The 17,376-nt window shown below is 37.9% G+C and overlaps 2 non-coding genes and 1 pseudogene across 2 annotated transcripts; 1 reads left to right on the forward strand and 2 right to left on the reverse strand.

Annotated features, from left to right (window-relative positions):
* Positions 1-1,837: 1,837 nt before the first annotated feature.
* Positions 1,838-1,942, forward strand: LOC120879156. The gene has a single exon (XR_005724724.1). It is a non-coding gene; the product is annotated as a U6 spliceosomal RNA (small nuclear RNA).
* The window catches only part of LOC120878846, a 60,510-nt pseudogene continuing 45,019 nt past the window's right edge, over positions 1,886-17,376 (reverse strand).
* TRNAC-GCA lies at positions 11,526-11,597 on the reverse strand. The gene has a single exon. It is a non-coding gene; the product is annotated as a tRNA-Cys (tRNA).

The following is a 17,376-nucleotide window of genomic DNA, read 5'->3' on the forward strand; positions in this document are numbered from 1 at the left end:
GTTTGGCTTCATTATTTATATAGGTGAAGCCAGAATGTTTATTTACTAGATAAGTATTCCCAAATTTTCTTTCTTAAGTTTTTACAAGGAAATGGATTGGGTTTATAAAAGTCTCCATTATTTGCTAATGTAATACTAGGAAATCATGTCCAAGAAAATATCTTCATCAAACTTTGACCTGTGATACCTATGAATTTAGGAGAATCTCTTTCTTCTCAAGTGTCCTCAAATACTCTATGTTTCCTTTCCCACTAGGAAGTGATCTCTATCACTTACAAAACTGGAATACCTCCAGCCAGGCCACATTTTTTCTGAGAGAGATTTATAAGTATTGGCTCCATATAGCAGACTTAAGTTCCTTAAAGTAGCTTGTGATAACTGATTAAATAGTCATCATTCTGAAATATGTTATTACAGATAAGACCTCGGTTGTATTATAATTTTGTCATTATATTCTGATAAAAAGAGGAGAGATTTAATGAATCTATAGGGGTGGCTCATCCCTGGTGGCTCAGATGGTAAAGAATCTGCCTACAATGCAGGAGACCTCAGTTCAATCCCTGGGTTGGGAGGATCCCTTGGAGAAGGGCATGGTGACTCATTCCAATGTTCTTGCCTGGAGAATTCCATGAACAGAGGAGCCTGATGGGCTACAGTCCATAGATTTACAAAGAATGGGACATGACTATAACTACTTAGCACACACCCATCATGCAAGTAAATATGTTGCCATAGAAAGTAAAGAAATTCAAGATTGTTTCTGTTCTGGGAAAGAGAAGGTCAGTTAGAATAAGATGCCATTTTAAAATTTTTGTTTCAAAGAAGTTCAGTTCAGTTCAGTTCAGTTCAGTCACTCAGTCGTGTCTGACTCTTTGTGACCCCATGAACCACAGCACGCCAGGCCTCCCTGTCCATCAGCAACTCCCGGAGTCCACCCAAACCCATGTCAATTAAGTCAATGAGGCCATCCAACAATCTCATCCTCTATCGTCCCCTTCTCCTCCTGCCCTCAATCTTTCCCAGCATGAGACTCACATATATAGAAAACAAATTAGCAGATATTATCATGAGAAGTAGGGGTTCCCAGGTAGTGCTAGTGGTAAAGAAACCACCTGCCAATAAATGGGATGTAAGAGACCCAGGTTTGATCCCTGGGTCAGGAGGATCCCCTGGAGGAGGACATGGCAACCCACTCCAGTCTTCTTGTCTGGAGAATCCCGTGGACAGAGGAGCCTGGCAGGCTACAGTCCGTGGGGTCACAAAGAGTTGGACATGACTGAAGAAACTTAGCATGCATGCATAAGATGAGATAAAGCGGGTTCGTGACAAATAGATGGGGACACGATGGAAACAGTGAGAGACTTTATTTTTTTTTTGGACTCCAGAATCACTGCAGATGGTGACTGCAGTCATGAAATTAAAAGACACTTGCTCCTTGGGAGGAAAGTTATGACCAACCTAGACAGCATATTTGAAAGCAGAGACACTACTTTGTCAACAAAGGTCCATCTAGTCAAGGCTATGGTTTTTCCAGTGTTCATGTATGGATGTGAAAGTTGTAGTATAAAGAAATCTGAGCACAGAAGAATTGATGCTTTTGAACTGTGGTGTTGGAGAAGACTCTTGAGACTCCCTTGGACTGCAAGGAGATCCAACCAGTCCATCTTAAAGGAAATCAGTCCTGAGTGTTCATTGGAAGGACTGATGCTGAAACTCCAATACTTTGGCCACCTGATGCGAAGAACAGACTCAATGGAAAAGACCCTGATGCTGGGAAAGATTGAAGGTGGGAGGAGAAGGGGAGGACAGAGAATGAGGTGGTTGGATGGCATCACCGACTCAATGGACATCAGTTTGAGTCTGTATTGGAACAATACAGTGTAGATTAGTAGGGCCCCTGCACAAGGAAGACACACAAATTAGTGAAGTGATCCATATTTTACCAAATCACATTGTTGTATGACAGAAACTAACACAACATGGTAAAGCAATTGTCCTCCAATTAAAAAGTAAAAATTTTTAAAAATGAGGATAAGGTGAATATAAAGAACAAAAAAATTACAGTGGCAAAACAAAATATGGCAGATGACACATAGAAAGGATATTCTTTCATATTGAAAAAGTAATAAAAAATAAATCGTCCATTAAAATTGGTTGAACTTCGCTAAGATTTTAACATATTTCAGAGCCTTTTAGACTCAGATATTGTAAACCAGTAAATAAATGTCAACTTTTGTCCTTTATTATGCTCATTCAAATTCAGTAACAAACTGAAAACTTACCTGGCAAAAAACATCACAATATTGCAAGGTAATTTTCCTCCAATTAAATAAATTACTTTAAAAGGTATGTTTCAGATGTCTGTGAGGTTCACTAATTTCATAATACCAAATAAGTTCATACTTATTACTTAAAGATTACTAATATATAATTATACTATAATTAATATGTTGTTAATATATGTTATAACCTATTACCAAAAAATACAATATATACTGTTAACATGTCATTAATATAACAATATAACATATAGATGTATTCATTGTTATTAATAGTATACTTAAATGAGTGATCAATCAATTTTTTTAGATGTTTGATTTCAGTTTCAACATGGTAAATAATGAATGTTTTCCCCACAAAGACAGAGATTTGTGGGAGTTGTCAAAAAGTTTTAACAATGTAGAACACCTCAGGAAAAAATGCAAACAAACACACACACACATACACACATTGACTTCTCTTTTCCTTTAAAAACATGAAGCATACATAGGTGATTCTCCTTTTCTTCTATATCACTGAAAGTGAAAGTGTTACTGGCTCAGTCGTGTCTGACTCTTTGTGACCCCATGGACTGTAGCCCGCTAGGCTCCTCTGTCCGTGGGATTCGCCAGGCCAGAATACTGCAGTGGCTTGCCCTTCCATTCTCCAGAGGATCTTCTTGACCCAGGGAGTGAAGGCAGGTCTCCTGCATTGCAGGCAGATTCTTTACCAACTGAGCGAGCCAGCAGGGAACTAATGTAATGTGCTGTATGGAAAAACAGTAGAAACAGTGTCAGACTTTATTTTTGGGGGGCTCCAAAATCACTGCAGATGGTGACTGCAGCCATGAAATTAAAAGACACTTACTCCTTGGAAGAAAAGTTATGACCAACCTAGATAGCATATTCAAAAGCAGAGACATTACTTTGCCGACTAAGGTCCGTCTAGTCAAGGCTATGGTTTTTCCTGTGGTCATGTATGGATGTGAGAGTTGGACTGTGAAGAAGGCTGAGCGCCGAAGATTGATGCTTTTGAACTGTGGTGTTGGAGAAGACTCTTGAGAGTCCCTTGGACTGCAAGGAGATCCAACTAGTCCATCCTAAAGATCAGTCCTTGGATTTCTTTGGAAGGACTGATGCTAAAGCTGAAGCTCCAGTATTTTGGCCACCTCACGCGAAGAGTTGACTCATTGGAAAAGACTCTGATGCTGGGAGGGATTGGGGTAGGAGGAGAAGGGGACGACCGATGGCTGGATGGCATCACGGACTCGATGGACATAAGTCTGAGTGAACTCCGGGAGATGGTGATGGACAGGGAGGCCTGGTGTGCTGCGATTCATGGGGTTGCAAAGAGTCGGACACGACTGAGCGACTGACCTGAACTGAACTGTATATAGTGAGACATCTCTTCCTGGTTTCTCCGGCCTTTACTGCTGAAGCCCCGTAACCCAGGACAGCTCTCAGACTCAGGCCCGCGGAGAGGAGAGGAGGAACGGAGAACTTCCGGTCGTTACCCCAGCGCGTCAGCAGACTTGCAGAGCGCGTAATACAGCTAAAATCAGAGGCAAAACAGATTCTATGATCACTTTGATTCACCACAAGGAGTCAAGTAACGACATGCCTAGTCTGCAGTGCATCAGTGCATTAATTTTACCCATCTTTCGTAGGCGAATGCTTTCAGTACCTTGGTAGAAGGCTTCTAAAACAAATTTAAAAATCTATATTTTTCCAGTCTTGTTGGGATATGGTTGATATATATAATATTGTATAAGTTTAAGATGTACTGCTGCTGCTGCTAAGTCGCCTCAGTCGTGTCCGACCTTGTACAACCCCATAGACGGCAGCCCACCAGGCTCCCCCCCGTCCCTGGGCTTCTCCAGGCAAGAACACTGGAGTGGGCTGCCATTTCCTTCTCCAATGCATGAAAGTGAAAAGTGAAAGGGAAGTTGCTCAGTCGTGTCCGACTCTTCGCGACCCCATGGATTGCAGCCTACCAGGCTGCTCTGTCCATGGGATTTTCCAGGCAAGAGTACTGGAGTGGGGTGCTGTCGCCTTCTACAACATAATGATTTTATATATATAAAATAATAATAACCACTACAATAATAATATTAAATAATACTAATGATATTAATATTAATAATAATATTAATAATACTAAATAATCACTACAATAAGTTTAGTTAATAGCCATCATCTCACATTTAAAAGTAAAACTATGATTTTCATACAGATAAAAAAATGATCTCCTGTAAAAGATTTAACTAACTTCATATTAATGAAGAAAGCATATATTACAGTTAAAGCTAGAATATTTTGTTTGAATTTGCTATGTTTAATATATTATGCTATGTTTATATTTTATAGCTAATTGTATTTATAGATAAATGTTTCTCCATTCTTCTAATTGAAATTTAATTCAATTTTTTAATTGAAAAATTAAAAATCCAAAAGAGGGTTGGAATTTTTTTAATGCAGTTTTGTATTTAGGCAATTTTATTTATGTTCCATATTCTATTATTAGCACTAATTGTAGTATTCATGCCAGTGAGCACTTTGAAGTTGACCTTAAAGTTATTAACCTCTTTAACTTAAAAAAACATTTAGCTCCATTCCATCATATGTACTTTTCAGTATGACCAAAACCTGGCCCTGGCTCTTGGTCAGAATTACTGTATTAACAAGACTTTGCATGTTAGCTTTCTCACACTGAGCTTAATCTTTCTATTATATATTTGTTGTTGTCGTTCAGTCACTCAGTCATGTCCAATTCTGTGTGACCCCATGGACTGCAGCACACCAGGACTCCCTGTCCATCACCAACTCCCAGAGTTTACTCAAACTCATGTCCATTGATTCAGTGATGTCATTCAACCATCTCATCTGCTGTCATCCCCTTCTCCTCTTGCTTTCAATCTTCCCCAGCATCAGGATCTTTTCAAATGAGTCAGTTCGTCGCATCAGGTGGCCAAAGTATTAGAGCTTCAGCTTCAGCATCAGTCCTTCCAATGAATATTCAAGGTTGATTTCCTTTAGAATTGACTGCTATGTTCCACTATATAGAAAGATTCAAAAACTATTGTACATATTTCCAAATTTACCCAGTTAACTGTGATATACTGTATAGGAAATTCATGTATATATTTTTTTGTCTATATGGGCTAAAGTCAAACATAAAAGTTGACTTTTTTGCTTTTACTATCATAACAGTAATTTAGGTCTTTTCAGTACTACCACTCTAATGGTCAGAGAAATCACAGAGAGACAGACTATGTGGAAAGATACTGAGGAGAAAAGAAGACTTTTGTATAGTACTCACATTTAACTTCACTTAATTCAATTTTACATGAACACAAAAGCCTGGAGAACTGCAAAGGGTTTATTAATATTAATGGAGTCATTTACTGTCTCAGTTCCTAGAAAGCATATTACAGAATCCGCTACACCTTTTCTAATGTCTATAATTATCTACTTGCTATTTCACTGAAATATCACCTTCTTTAAGTCAATAAATTCAAAACAATTTGGAAACACGGAGATATTATTAACTTAAATACACACTTGTTAATACAAGTTTTTGCATAAAAGCATTTTATTAAGTATATTTAATTGCTTTCTAAAAGGCATACTTAGGTCATTTTGCTCATGAAAAGGGTCCATCACATAAATAAACCTGCAGTCAGTTCTTGATGTCATTCAGTTATTGTTGTTTTGTCACTAAGCCATTTCTGACTCTTTTTGAGACCCCATGGATGGTAGCCCACCAGGCTCCTCTGTCCATGGGATTGCCCAGGCAAGAATACTGGAATGGGTTGTCATTTCTTTCTCCAGGGGATCTTCCCAACCCAGAGATTCAGCTTCGCTCTCCTGTATTGGCGGGCAGATTCTTTACCACTCTAACACCTGTGGTTGTTGCTGTTCAGTCACTCAGTCATGTCTGAGTCTTTGCGACCCTAGAGACTGCAGCATGCCAGACTTCCCTGCCCATCACCATCTCCCAGAACCTATTCAAACATGTGTCCATTGAGTCAGTGATGTCATCAAACCATTGTGTCCCAGACATCATCTTTTCCTCCTGCTTTCAATCTTTACCAGCATCAGGAAATTTTACAATGAGTTGGCTCGTCCCATGAGGTGGTCAAAGTATTGGAGTTTCAGCTTCAACATCAGTCCTTTCAATGAATATTCAGGGTTGATTTCCTTTAGGATTGACTGAATGGGTCTCCTTGCAGTCCAAGGGACTCTCAAGAGTCTTCTCCAACACCACAGTTAGAAAGCATCAGTTCTTTGGTGCTCAGCCTTCTTTATGGTCCAACTCTCACATCCATACATGACTACTGGAAAAACCATAGCTTTGACTATAGGGGCCTTTGTTGACAAAGTAATGTCTCTGTTTTTTTTTAATACACTGTCTAAGTTGGTCACAGCTTTTTTTCTAAGGAGAAAGCATCTTTTAATTTCATAGCGGCAGTCACTGTCCATAGTGATTTTGGGGCCCAAGAAAATAAAGTCTGTCACTTTTTCCATTATTTCCCCATCTATTGACAGGAAGTAATGGGAGAAGACTCTTGAGAGTCCCTTGGACTGCAAGGAGATCCAACCAGTCCATTCTAAAGGAGATCAGCCCTGGGATTTCTTTGGAAGGAATGATACTAAAGCTGAAACTCCAGTAGTTTGGCCACCTCATGCAAAGAGTTGACTCACTGGAAAAGACTCTGATGCTGGGAGGGACTGGGGGCAGGAGGAGAAGGGGACGACCGAGGATGAGATGGCTGGATGGCATCACTGACTCGATGGACATGAGTTTGGGTGAACTCTGGGAGTTGGTGATGGACAGGGAGGCCTGGCATGCTGCAATTCATGGGGTTGGAAAGAGTCGGATTTGACTGAGCGACTATAATGAACTGAACTGAACTGAACTGAACTGATGGACTGGATGCCATGATCTTAGTTTCCTGAGTGTTGACTTTTAAGCCAGTTTCTTCACTCTCCTCTTTCACTTTCATTAAGAGGCTCTTTAGTTCCTCTTCACTGTCTGCCATAAAGGTGGTGTCATCTTCATATCTGAAATTGATAATATTTCTCCTGGGAATCTTGATTTCCGCTTGTGCTTCCTCCAGCCCAGTGTTTCTCATGATGTACTCTGCATAGAAGTTAAATAAGCAGGGTGACAGTACACAGCCTTGACATACTCCTTTTCCAATGGAACCAGTCCATTGTTTCATGCCAGTTCTAACCGTTGCTTCTAGACCTGCACACAGTTTTTGAAGGAGGCAGGTAAGAAGGTCTGGTATTTCTATCTCTTTAAGAATTTTCCACAGTTTGTTGTGTCCCACACAATCAAAGACTTTAGCATAGTCGTTGAAGCAGATGTTTTTCTGAAATTCTATTGCTTTTTCTATGATCCACTGGCTGTTGTCAATTTGATCTCTGTTTCCTCTGCCGTTTCTAAAACTAGCTTGAACATCTGGAAGTTGTTGATTCAAGTACTGTTGAAGGCTGGTTTGGAGAATTTTGAGCATTACCTTGCTAGCATGTAAAATGAATGCAATTGTGTAGTAGTTTGAACATTCTTTGACAGTGCCCTTCTTTGGGATTGGAAAGAAAACTGACTTTTTCCTGTATGTGACTACTGCTAAGTTTTCCAGGTTTGCTGGCATTTTGAGTGCAGCACTTTCACAGCATCATCTTTTAGGATTCGAAATGGATAGCTGGAATTCCATCACCCCTGCTAGCTTTGCTTATGGCAATGCCTTCCAAGGCCCACTTGACTTCACACTCCAGGATCTGGCTCTTTGTCAGAGATTGTTCAACTGGGAAGCCTGTTATCAGTTAAGAAAACTCTAATACCATTTTCCAACTTAATTATGCTAATTCTTAACTTTAGGAATTTTATTAACTGCATTGAAAATGAATTTTTTAAAATATAAATTTTCTTATTTTAATTGGATTTTTCTGACATATTGTTAGAAGCTCTCAAGTCAAGATGAATATGATTAAAGTTAAATTGTTCATATAACTTGTTATACAAATCAGAACAATTTAAAGAAGGAAAAAGGATACTTTTAATAAATCATATGAAATATTGATATAGAGTGACATGAAACACTGGTATGAAACTGGACTGCTTCTGTTAATCTAAGCCATATGATAATTTATTCATTTTTATAGCAAATATAAAGGAAAAAAGTTAAGATGTTGATTATTATGGCTTAGTATATATAATTCAATATTTTTGATAGCTAAAATTATTATCAGATAGAAATTTTGGCAAAGGGAGGATTTTCATTAATTAATCATGTTTGAGTACAAGTATCAAATGTTTGAAATTTGGTAATTTTATGTAAGAATTAATAATAAAAGTTAGATATAATTCTAACAATTTTGTCAGACTTTGTGAATGAATATTTTCCATGTTCATAAATAAATTACGTACTGTAAAACAAATCAATATATTTGAGTATAAAATGGCATGCGTCAATAGGAGATAAATCGATAACCCTGTATGTGAGACAGCAAAAGAGACACAGATGTATAGAACAGTCTTTTGGACTCTGTGGGAGAGGGAGAGGGTGGAATGATTTGAGAGAATGGCATTGAAACATGTATGATATCATATATGAAATGAATCGCCAGTCCAGGTTTGATGCAGGATACTAGATGCTTGGGGCTGGTGCACTGGGACAACCCAGAGGGATGGTACAGGGAGGGAGGCGGTAGGGGGGTTCAGGGTGGGGAACACGTGTATACCTGTGGTGGATTCATGTTGATGTGTGGCAAAACCAATACAATATTGTAAAGTAATTAACCTCCAATTAAAATAAATACATTTATATTAAAAAAAAGATTTTAAAGGATGAAATTTGATGGGGATTGATATGAATTTGAATAAATATTTATTGAACAGGTTTGACAAAAGAAATTCTAAACTCATCAGTACTCATAAATATACTATATCTATGCGCGTCTGTGCTCAGTCGTGTCCGAGCCTTTGTCACCCTATGGATTGTAACTCTAGGCTCCTCTCTTCACTGGATTCTCCAGGCTAGAATACCGGAGAGGTTTGCTGTTTCCTCCTGCAGGAGATCTTCCCAGCCCAGCTACTGAAACTTTGTCTCCTGCATCTCTTCCATTTGTAGTCGGATTCTTTTCCACTGAGTGACCTGGGACGTCTCACCTTTATCCCTCCCTATCTCTACCATTTCTATCTCCTTTTTTCTTTCTTTTTTTTTTTTTTCAGATTAAGTCTGGAAGAATAATGGGAAATTTTATTCATTTTTATATTCTGTCAATTTTTAAATGTTTGATAGTCCTAGAAAATATTTGTCTTTACAGAATTGGCTTCATTCACCTGTAGTTTTGGCTGTTAAAGAAGGATGTCCTTTCCATAAAATGATATTTCTTAGAGATGACTTCTGAGATTTCAAAAGATAACTAAACAGATGTGTGTGCATGAGGAGTGGGGAGCAGCTTTAATGTCCAAAGTATTTTAATAAAGAATTTGATGGTATCATTGTTTCCCTTGGACTTTCCCTCAAGAGCCTCAAGTGAAATGTGAAAGTGAAAGTCACCCAGTCGTGTTTGACTCTTTGCAACCCCATGGACTATACATTTCATGGGATTCTCCAGGCCAGAATACTGGAGTGGGCAGCCTCTCCCACCTCAAGTGGATCTTCCTGACCCAGGAATTGAACCAGGGTCTCCTTCATTGCAGGCAGATTCTTTACCAACTGTGCTATCAGGGAAGCCCTCAAGAGCCTGTGTTCCTTGTAAATGGTCAGAGAATGGAAGAGTGGAAATGGTTAAGCAATTGATCTAACTTCTTGTTTCTAATGCTTATGCTTCCTTCTGCTTAGAAACAGACTCAGAAATGCGGACAAGATACAAGACATTGAAGACTTTAGGAGTGCTTCTGGTGCCTTTATTATTTTAATAAATATTTTTAAAAATTCATTACATCTTAAGCATGTTTTAAACACTTGTAACATTATTCAAACTCTTAAATTTTATTTCAGCCTTCTGAAATAAGTACTGTTATCTCCATTTTGAAGAGGGTCAAATTAAGGCAGGACAAAATGTCAGGGCTGGGATTTGCAACCAAGTAATCACTTTTCAGTCTGCAGGCTTCCCTTGTGGCTCAGCTGGTAAAGAATCCACTTGCAATGTGGGAGACTGGGTTTGATCCCTTGGTTGGAAAGATGCCCTGAAGAAGGGAAAGGCACCCCACTCCAGTATTCTGGCCTGGAGAATCCCATGGACTGTATAGACCATGGAGTAGCAAAGTGTTGAGCATGACTGAAGACTCTCACTTCACTTCACTTCTGGGGCCCTTACCCTTAAGGAGGGGCGTCCCCCAGGACAATCATTTAAAATTGTCTCTTTGGTGCTCCAAGAGTTTTTACACTTTGAAGAAAGGCATTGTGCCAAGGTTCAGGTTTGATGAGGGTCATGGCTTTCTTTTTTCAAGAGGAGGAAGGAAATGAGTGATGGAAGAGAACAATTTGAAGCATGCCTTAAAGGCACACTCTCAGGCAGATCAGTTATAGGAAGAGTTTATACAAAAGTTAATTACTTGGGCATTGAATACTTTTAAATGATTAAGCACTCCCAAATCCATTGGAAATGCTTCAAGTAATCCCCAGGGTGCAAGTACTCTGGTGAAAAAACTATATCAGGCTTCTCTGGAAGGGCAGATGGTAAAGACTCTGCCTGCAATGCAGGAGACCTGGGTTTGATCCTTGGGTTGGAAAAATTCCCTGAAGAAGAGAATGGCTACCCGTTCCATTATTCTTGTCTATGAATTTCATGGACAGAGAAGTCTGGCAGGCTATAGTCCATGGGTTCACAGAATGTCGTATACGACTAAGCTACTATACATGACTAAAAACCTATATGGTGCTCTTTTAATTTAATTTACTGACAAATTGCAAATTAATTAATTAATTTCAAAATTAGTGGCAAATCACAAGACTAGAGAAATTCCTGAAGCAATTTTATATCTGAGTCTGAAAGCAGCATCTCTGTTATGTGTCTACCTTAATTCCATTTGTAATTTCTAGTTATTTATATGAAGTAAAAGCAAATTTTATATGTGTTTTACTGTTATATTTAGTTTTTGATTGTTTATCTATTGTCTTTTGATTGACACGATTGCTCAGTCATGTCGACATGGTGGACTGTGGACTGTAGCCCACCAGGCTCCTCTGTCCATGGGATTCTCCAGGCAAGAATACTGGAGTGGGTTGCCATTTCCTTCTCCAGGGCATCTTCCCTACCCAGGGATCGAACCCAGGTCTCCTGCATTGCAGGCAGACGCTTTAACCTCTGAGCCACCAGGGAAGCCCTACTTATGTATATGAAGTAAAAGCAAATTTTACGTGTGTTTTGCTGTTATATTTAGCTTTTGATTGTCTATTTAACTTTCTGTTGCAGATTGGAAAATTAAACATAGAAAAATCTCTAGTCTGATTATTAGTTTAATTAAGATGGGTATATTTATATGAATGAGAAAAAGTAATCTTGTATGATAATTAAAAATAAGCTATTTAGTGTAACTCAAGTCACAGAGGTCAACCAGAGAGGTTTTACAAGATGTTAAGAACCATTCAGAGTGACTTCCATTTTATATGCTTATAAATATGTATGATATTATTTTATTATTCTGTCAGAATATTAAAAACATTAAAAAAAATCTCTAATGAAGCTTAGAGAAAAGTGCAAAAGTCGCTTACCATATTGGCTAAATGAAATGCAAAGAAATGCATTAAATCTTTTTAAGAGGTTGAAAGTGATATCTAAATTGCTATAATTTGTGTTGCATTCAAGTGGTTATAGTTAAGAAAAAAAAGATGGTTTAAATCTAATTAAAAGAACTGTGCACTATGTGAAAAGAGACTATGTCCAGAACTTAATTATGGTTAGGAGTTTTCAAAGAGAGACCTTAAAATATCATTTCCTTTCATTCTAGTGATACTCAGAAACACAAACTATGTCAGAAGGAATATCACACCTTTCAGGTGGAATATTGTTTTTAATTAGAGATATTTAGCCTTTATTTTTAAATTAATTGTATTTTTTAAAGAAAGGAATTGTATTTGTTTATGTTTATAATGTGCAATGGAATTTATTTATCTGATTTCAGTAGAGACCACAGTGTATGCTAGAATGAGTTTTTATTTTTTTCATTTATGAGACATTAAAGAACATTAACAGAGAAGGGTAAGAAATTAAAAGATAAAAATCAATGTGAAAAGTAATTGGTCTATAATTTAGGACATCTGAAAGCCTAAATGGTATTTAATAGCATTTCCTGAAACACATTAGATTATCACATCTTGGTTTTGCAGTTTCAAAAATCTTGTTGAAATCTATTTAATAAAGGTCTTGTACCTTGCTGGCTTATTCATTGCAACTAATTTTTAAAAGTAATGAATTTCTGTCTGCTTTATGTAAATGACTTAGCTGATGGGCCAGTAATCCCAAGATTATTACTAGATTGCAAATGCAATTGTGTAATTTTCTTCTAAATTAGGAAAATGCAATTTAGCACAATCATGATACTTTTTAAAGAATTTTTGAAAATACTACACTATATATTTTTACCTCTATTTCTCTAAACATAAAATTGTTTGAAGAAAATAATTCTGGGGTTTTAGATGTCTATATAGCCTGCTGAAATTAAGTTAAGTCTATATTACACTAGGCTACCCACTCCAGTATTCTTGCCTGGAGAATTCCAAGGATACAGGATACTGGCAGGCTATAATCCATGGGGTCATAAAGAATAGGACACAACTGAGTGACACACACACACACATTTCCCTAGGGATAATTTTCATCAATAACTTCTGGGGATTTTAGATTTCCAGATAGTGATTGGAAAGCATATTGATTAAAGCGACCTGATGTCAATTATCGGTACTGTTTTCACTATCAGCATTTTCACTAGCATTTCTCCCTTCTTGGATCATCAAATACTTCTTTGGGATCTTTTATCTAAGCCTTCTTGACTTGCCTACTGTGATTATTTAAGTTAATATGTGTTTTTTTTTTTCTTTCCCACTTGTATTTGGTCTTATAAGTACTACACTTTACTTTGTAGCTCATATTTGCAAGTATAATTTTCAAGCTTATTATAATCAATATCAAATTTAGGAAATTTGTTATTTTCAGAGGACTGGTGTTCAAAATGTTGTAGCTTCTTTGGCATGGGAGAATACCCATAACATACAAAGGATATCACAGACACACACACACACACACAGATGCGCAGTCTCTCATGTACTTTCTTGAAAGTTAAAATGAAATTGCACTGGAGCATATTCATGGTCTCCAGAATTTAAACAAAAGCTGGAAGCTCATTTAGTTATTTTTTTTCCCTTTAAGCTAGTAATCCATGGCAGTGTGCAAAAATATGCAGCATTTTTAAAATATTATAATGCTTCATGTATTTCCATGGGATTTATCATCCTTTATTTTCCAGTTTTCTTACTGTGCCTAGTTTGAGTTGTGAACAGAAATCAGTACTTTCCTGACTTACCATTGTATTCTGAAGCACTCAGTAAAAGTTTTTGACTGGATACATTTTTTTTTAAATTTTATTTTTACTTTATTTTACTTTACAATACTGTATTGGTTTTGCCATACATTGACATGAATCCACCACGGGTGTATACAAGCTCCCAATCCTGAACCCCCCTCCCACCTCCCACCCCATATCATCTCTCTGGATCATCCCCATGCACCAGGATACATTTCTTATAGGAGGCTTCCTTTGTGGCTCAGCTGGTAAAGAATCCGCCTGCAAAGCGGGAGACCTGGATTCGATCCTTGGGTTGGGGAGATCCCCTGAAGAAGGGAAAGGCTACCGAACCCAGCATTCTGGCCTGGAGAATTTCATGGACTGGATAGTCCGTGGGGTCCCACAGAGTTGGACACGACTGAGCGACTTTCACTTTCACTTTACTTTCGTTGTTTGAGAAGTATTACAGTAAGTATTTAAGTATTTTCTATATGTGAAATAAAATGTTTATTCTTTACCCAACACTGTTATTTAATTCACACTGTTATTTTTGCAACAGTTCTAAAAATCTAAAATTATTCCAACAGTTAATTAGGGGCCATATCATCATGGAAATGAGTGCAGAACTCAAGCAGTAATCTAGATATATTGCGGTTACATTTCTCTTTCTAAGAACAAAAAGAATCTATCAGTTTATTAACTAAATTCTGAATAGAGCCAAATAAGATATATTTTTTTAAAAAAAATCAAATTAGCATGGCACATCTCTTCTATTATTCTATGTGCATGAATTCACATTTTAAGCATTATGAGGGGAAGGCTTGTGTTTCTAAAATATATACTTGAAGGAAAATTTTGCAATAGGTTTCTAACTTGTTTCATGGTCTTGTGCCGTATGACCAAAGTTTTTCTCTGCCACCATATTACTATGCTTTGGAAAATACTGAAAAAAGTCAAAATGTTATTATGCTTTTGAAAATTGATGCTTTTGAACTGTGGTGTTGAAGAAGACTCTTGAGAGTCCCTTGGACTGCAAAGAGATCAAACCAGTCTATCCTGAAGGAAATCAGTCCTGAATATTCATTGGAAGGACTGATGCTGAAGCTGAAACTCCAGTACTTTGGCCACCTGATGCAAAGAGCTGACTCACTGGCAAAGATCCTGATGCTGGGAAAGTTTGAGGGCAGGAAGAGAGGGGGATGACAGAGGATAAGATGGTTGGATGGCATCATCAACTTGATGGACATGAGTTTGAGTAAACTCTGGGAGTTGGTGATGGACAAGGAGGCCTGGCGTGCTGCAGTCCACGGGGTGGAAAAGTCAGACACGACTGAGCGACTGAACTGAGCTTCTGGTGGATGAGGCTGAGGCCTGTGCAGGCTCCCTGGTGGAAGAGTCTCACTCCTGCCCTCTTGTGGGTGGCGGTGGTTTCTGTCGCTCAGTCGTGTCTGACTCTTGTAACCCCATGGTCTGTAGCCAGCCTGCCAGGCTCCTCTGTCCATGGGATTCTCCAGGCAAGAATACTGGAGTGGGTTGCCATTTTCTTCTCCAGGAGATCTTCCAGACCCAGGAATCGAACCCAGGTCTCCTGCATTGCAGTCAGATTCTTTACCAATTGATTTGCAAGGTGGGGTTGGGTCTTCTTCTTCTGGTAGGCAGAGCCATTCTTGAAAAGTTTTTAAGCATCCTGTCTGCTGATGGACGGGTTGTGCTCCCATCCTGTTTGTTGTTTGGCCTGAAACATCCCAGCACTGGAGCAGACAGTTCTTTGGAAAGAGCTAGTCCCTGGGGAAGAAATAGCAGCCTCCAGGGAGGCTCTGGTCAATGAGGTCTCACCAGAGATGCCGGTGGCTTTGTCCCTCCTGCCTCCCGCCCCCCACGGTAGACCTTCTGAGATGAGCAGGTTCGCAGATAGTTCTGCCCCTATCTCCTAGGTCACTGCTTTTCCCCCTGGAGCCTAGTGTGTGTGAAGCCTTTTGTATACCGTACGAGAAGGCCGTTTCTGTTTCCCCCATCCTGCGGACTTCTTGTGATGAGACCTTGCTGGCCTTTAAAGCCAGATTCTCCTGGGGTGCCTCCTCCATTGCCAGAGCCCCCGAGGTTGGGAAGTCTGACATGGGGCTTAGGATATCTACTCCTGGGGGAGAGCTGCTGTGATATACTCATTTTCCAGTTTGTGGCTCTCCCATCCATTGGGTGTGGGAGTTAATTTTATCAGGATTGCACCCCTCTTACCACCTTGCTTGTCTTTGGATGTAGGCTATCTTTTTTGGCACTTTCCAATATTTTTTTTTTTTGGCCGATGGTTGTTCATCAGTTAGTAGTAGATTTCGTGTTTTTATAAGAAAAGATGAGCTAATATTCTTCTACTTTGCCATATTGCAGGCTAAGACCTCTTATAATCTCATTGTTAAAAGTGAAAAACTATTTTTTCTACCAACTTCGTTACCTAGTCACGTTCAGTGAATACACACACACACAGACACACACACACACACACATATATAGTTGTATATATCCTTAAAGAAATATTTTTATAAATGGCAGTACATTAAATACACTATGTATTTTCATGTGACATATCTTTAAAAACCTTGTATATACTTGTGAATATGTTTTAAAGGCTATCTAACTCAACTTATACAAGGTTATATAACTTTGTATATATTTATGAATATGTTTTAAAGGTTATCTAACTCAACTTATAAAAATTGATATGATATTAATTAACACTCTTTTACTGATGAACATTTAGACCAATTGTGAAATGAGCATTTTTATATTCAAAATTTTCTGTTCCTCACCAAAAAAGAAAACAGACTTTCTATTCCCTCATTTTTTATTCCTGCCTGTAGGTTAATTTTTATTTGTTAAATTGGCAATATTTGAACTCATATTTTTTATGAACTAAACTTTGAATATTATTCCCTGATTGAAAGAAAAGAATGAAGATTTATTTATTTTATTTCAGTTTTGCATTTTCGGTGTTTTTAACTATTAAAATATAAACTTTCTCTTGTGAGCAGAATTGCCTTTACCCCAAAATATATGGCATTTACTCCTCAGTTTATCAGTTCTATCCACTCACCATCATCTATTTCAACTATGTAGATATTTCTACAAAAGTTATCATCTGGTATCCTAAAATCACAGTTACATAACTCTGAGTGGCAATATTCATTACGTAAAAGTTTAACTTATAATAATTTTTGTACCACCCAATTGAATTTTAGTTTAATTTGTTTAACACTGGTAAAATTGCATTTAAACATAGATTATTTTATCAAAGAATAGTTCACAGTGGAGCTAAGCTGAAAACAGATAAGCCACGAAAGAAGAAATTACCCCGCTAAAGTAATTCTCAAAATCCAGATGAAAGCTCTGACCAAATCCAGAAATAGCACTAATTAAGGTTGATTTGCATTCAAAAATTAAAGTCTATTTAGGAAAAAAGTTATTAAATATGTACCATGTGAACAAAGAAGAAAATGGTGCATCACTGAGAAATGAAGGGAGAAAGCAGCCTACATCAAGCTCTCTCCTGATTTTTATTTAAGGCATTAGGTTAAGAAATATATTAATGTCTATTAAGTAATT

Source organism: Oryx dammah, unplaced genomic scaffold (assembly GCF_014754425.2).
Source record: "Oryx dammah isolate SB20612 unplaced genomic scaffold, SCBI_Odam_1.1 HiC_scaffold_19, whole genome shotgun sequence".
NCBI classification, from domain to species: domain Eukaryota; kingdom Metazoa; phylum Chordata; class Mammalia; order Artiodactyla; family Bovidae; genus Oryx; species Oryx dammah.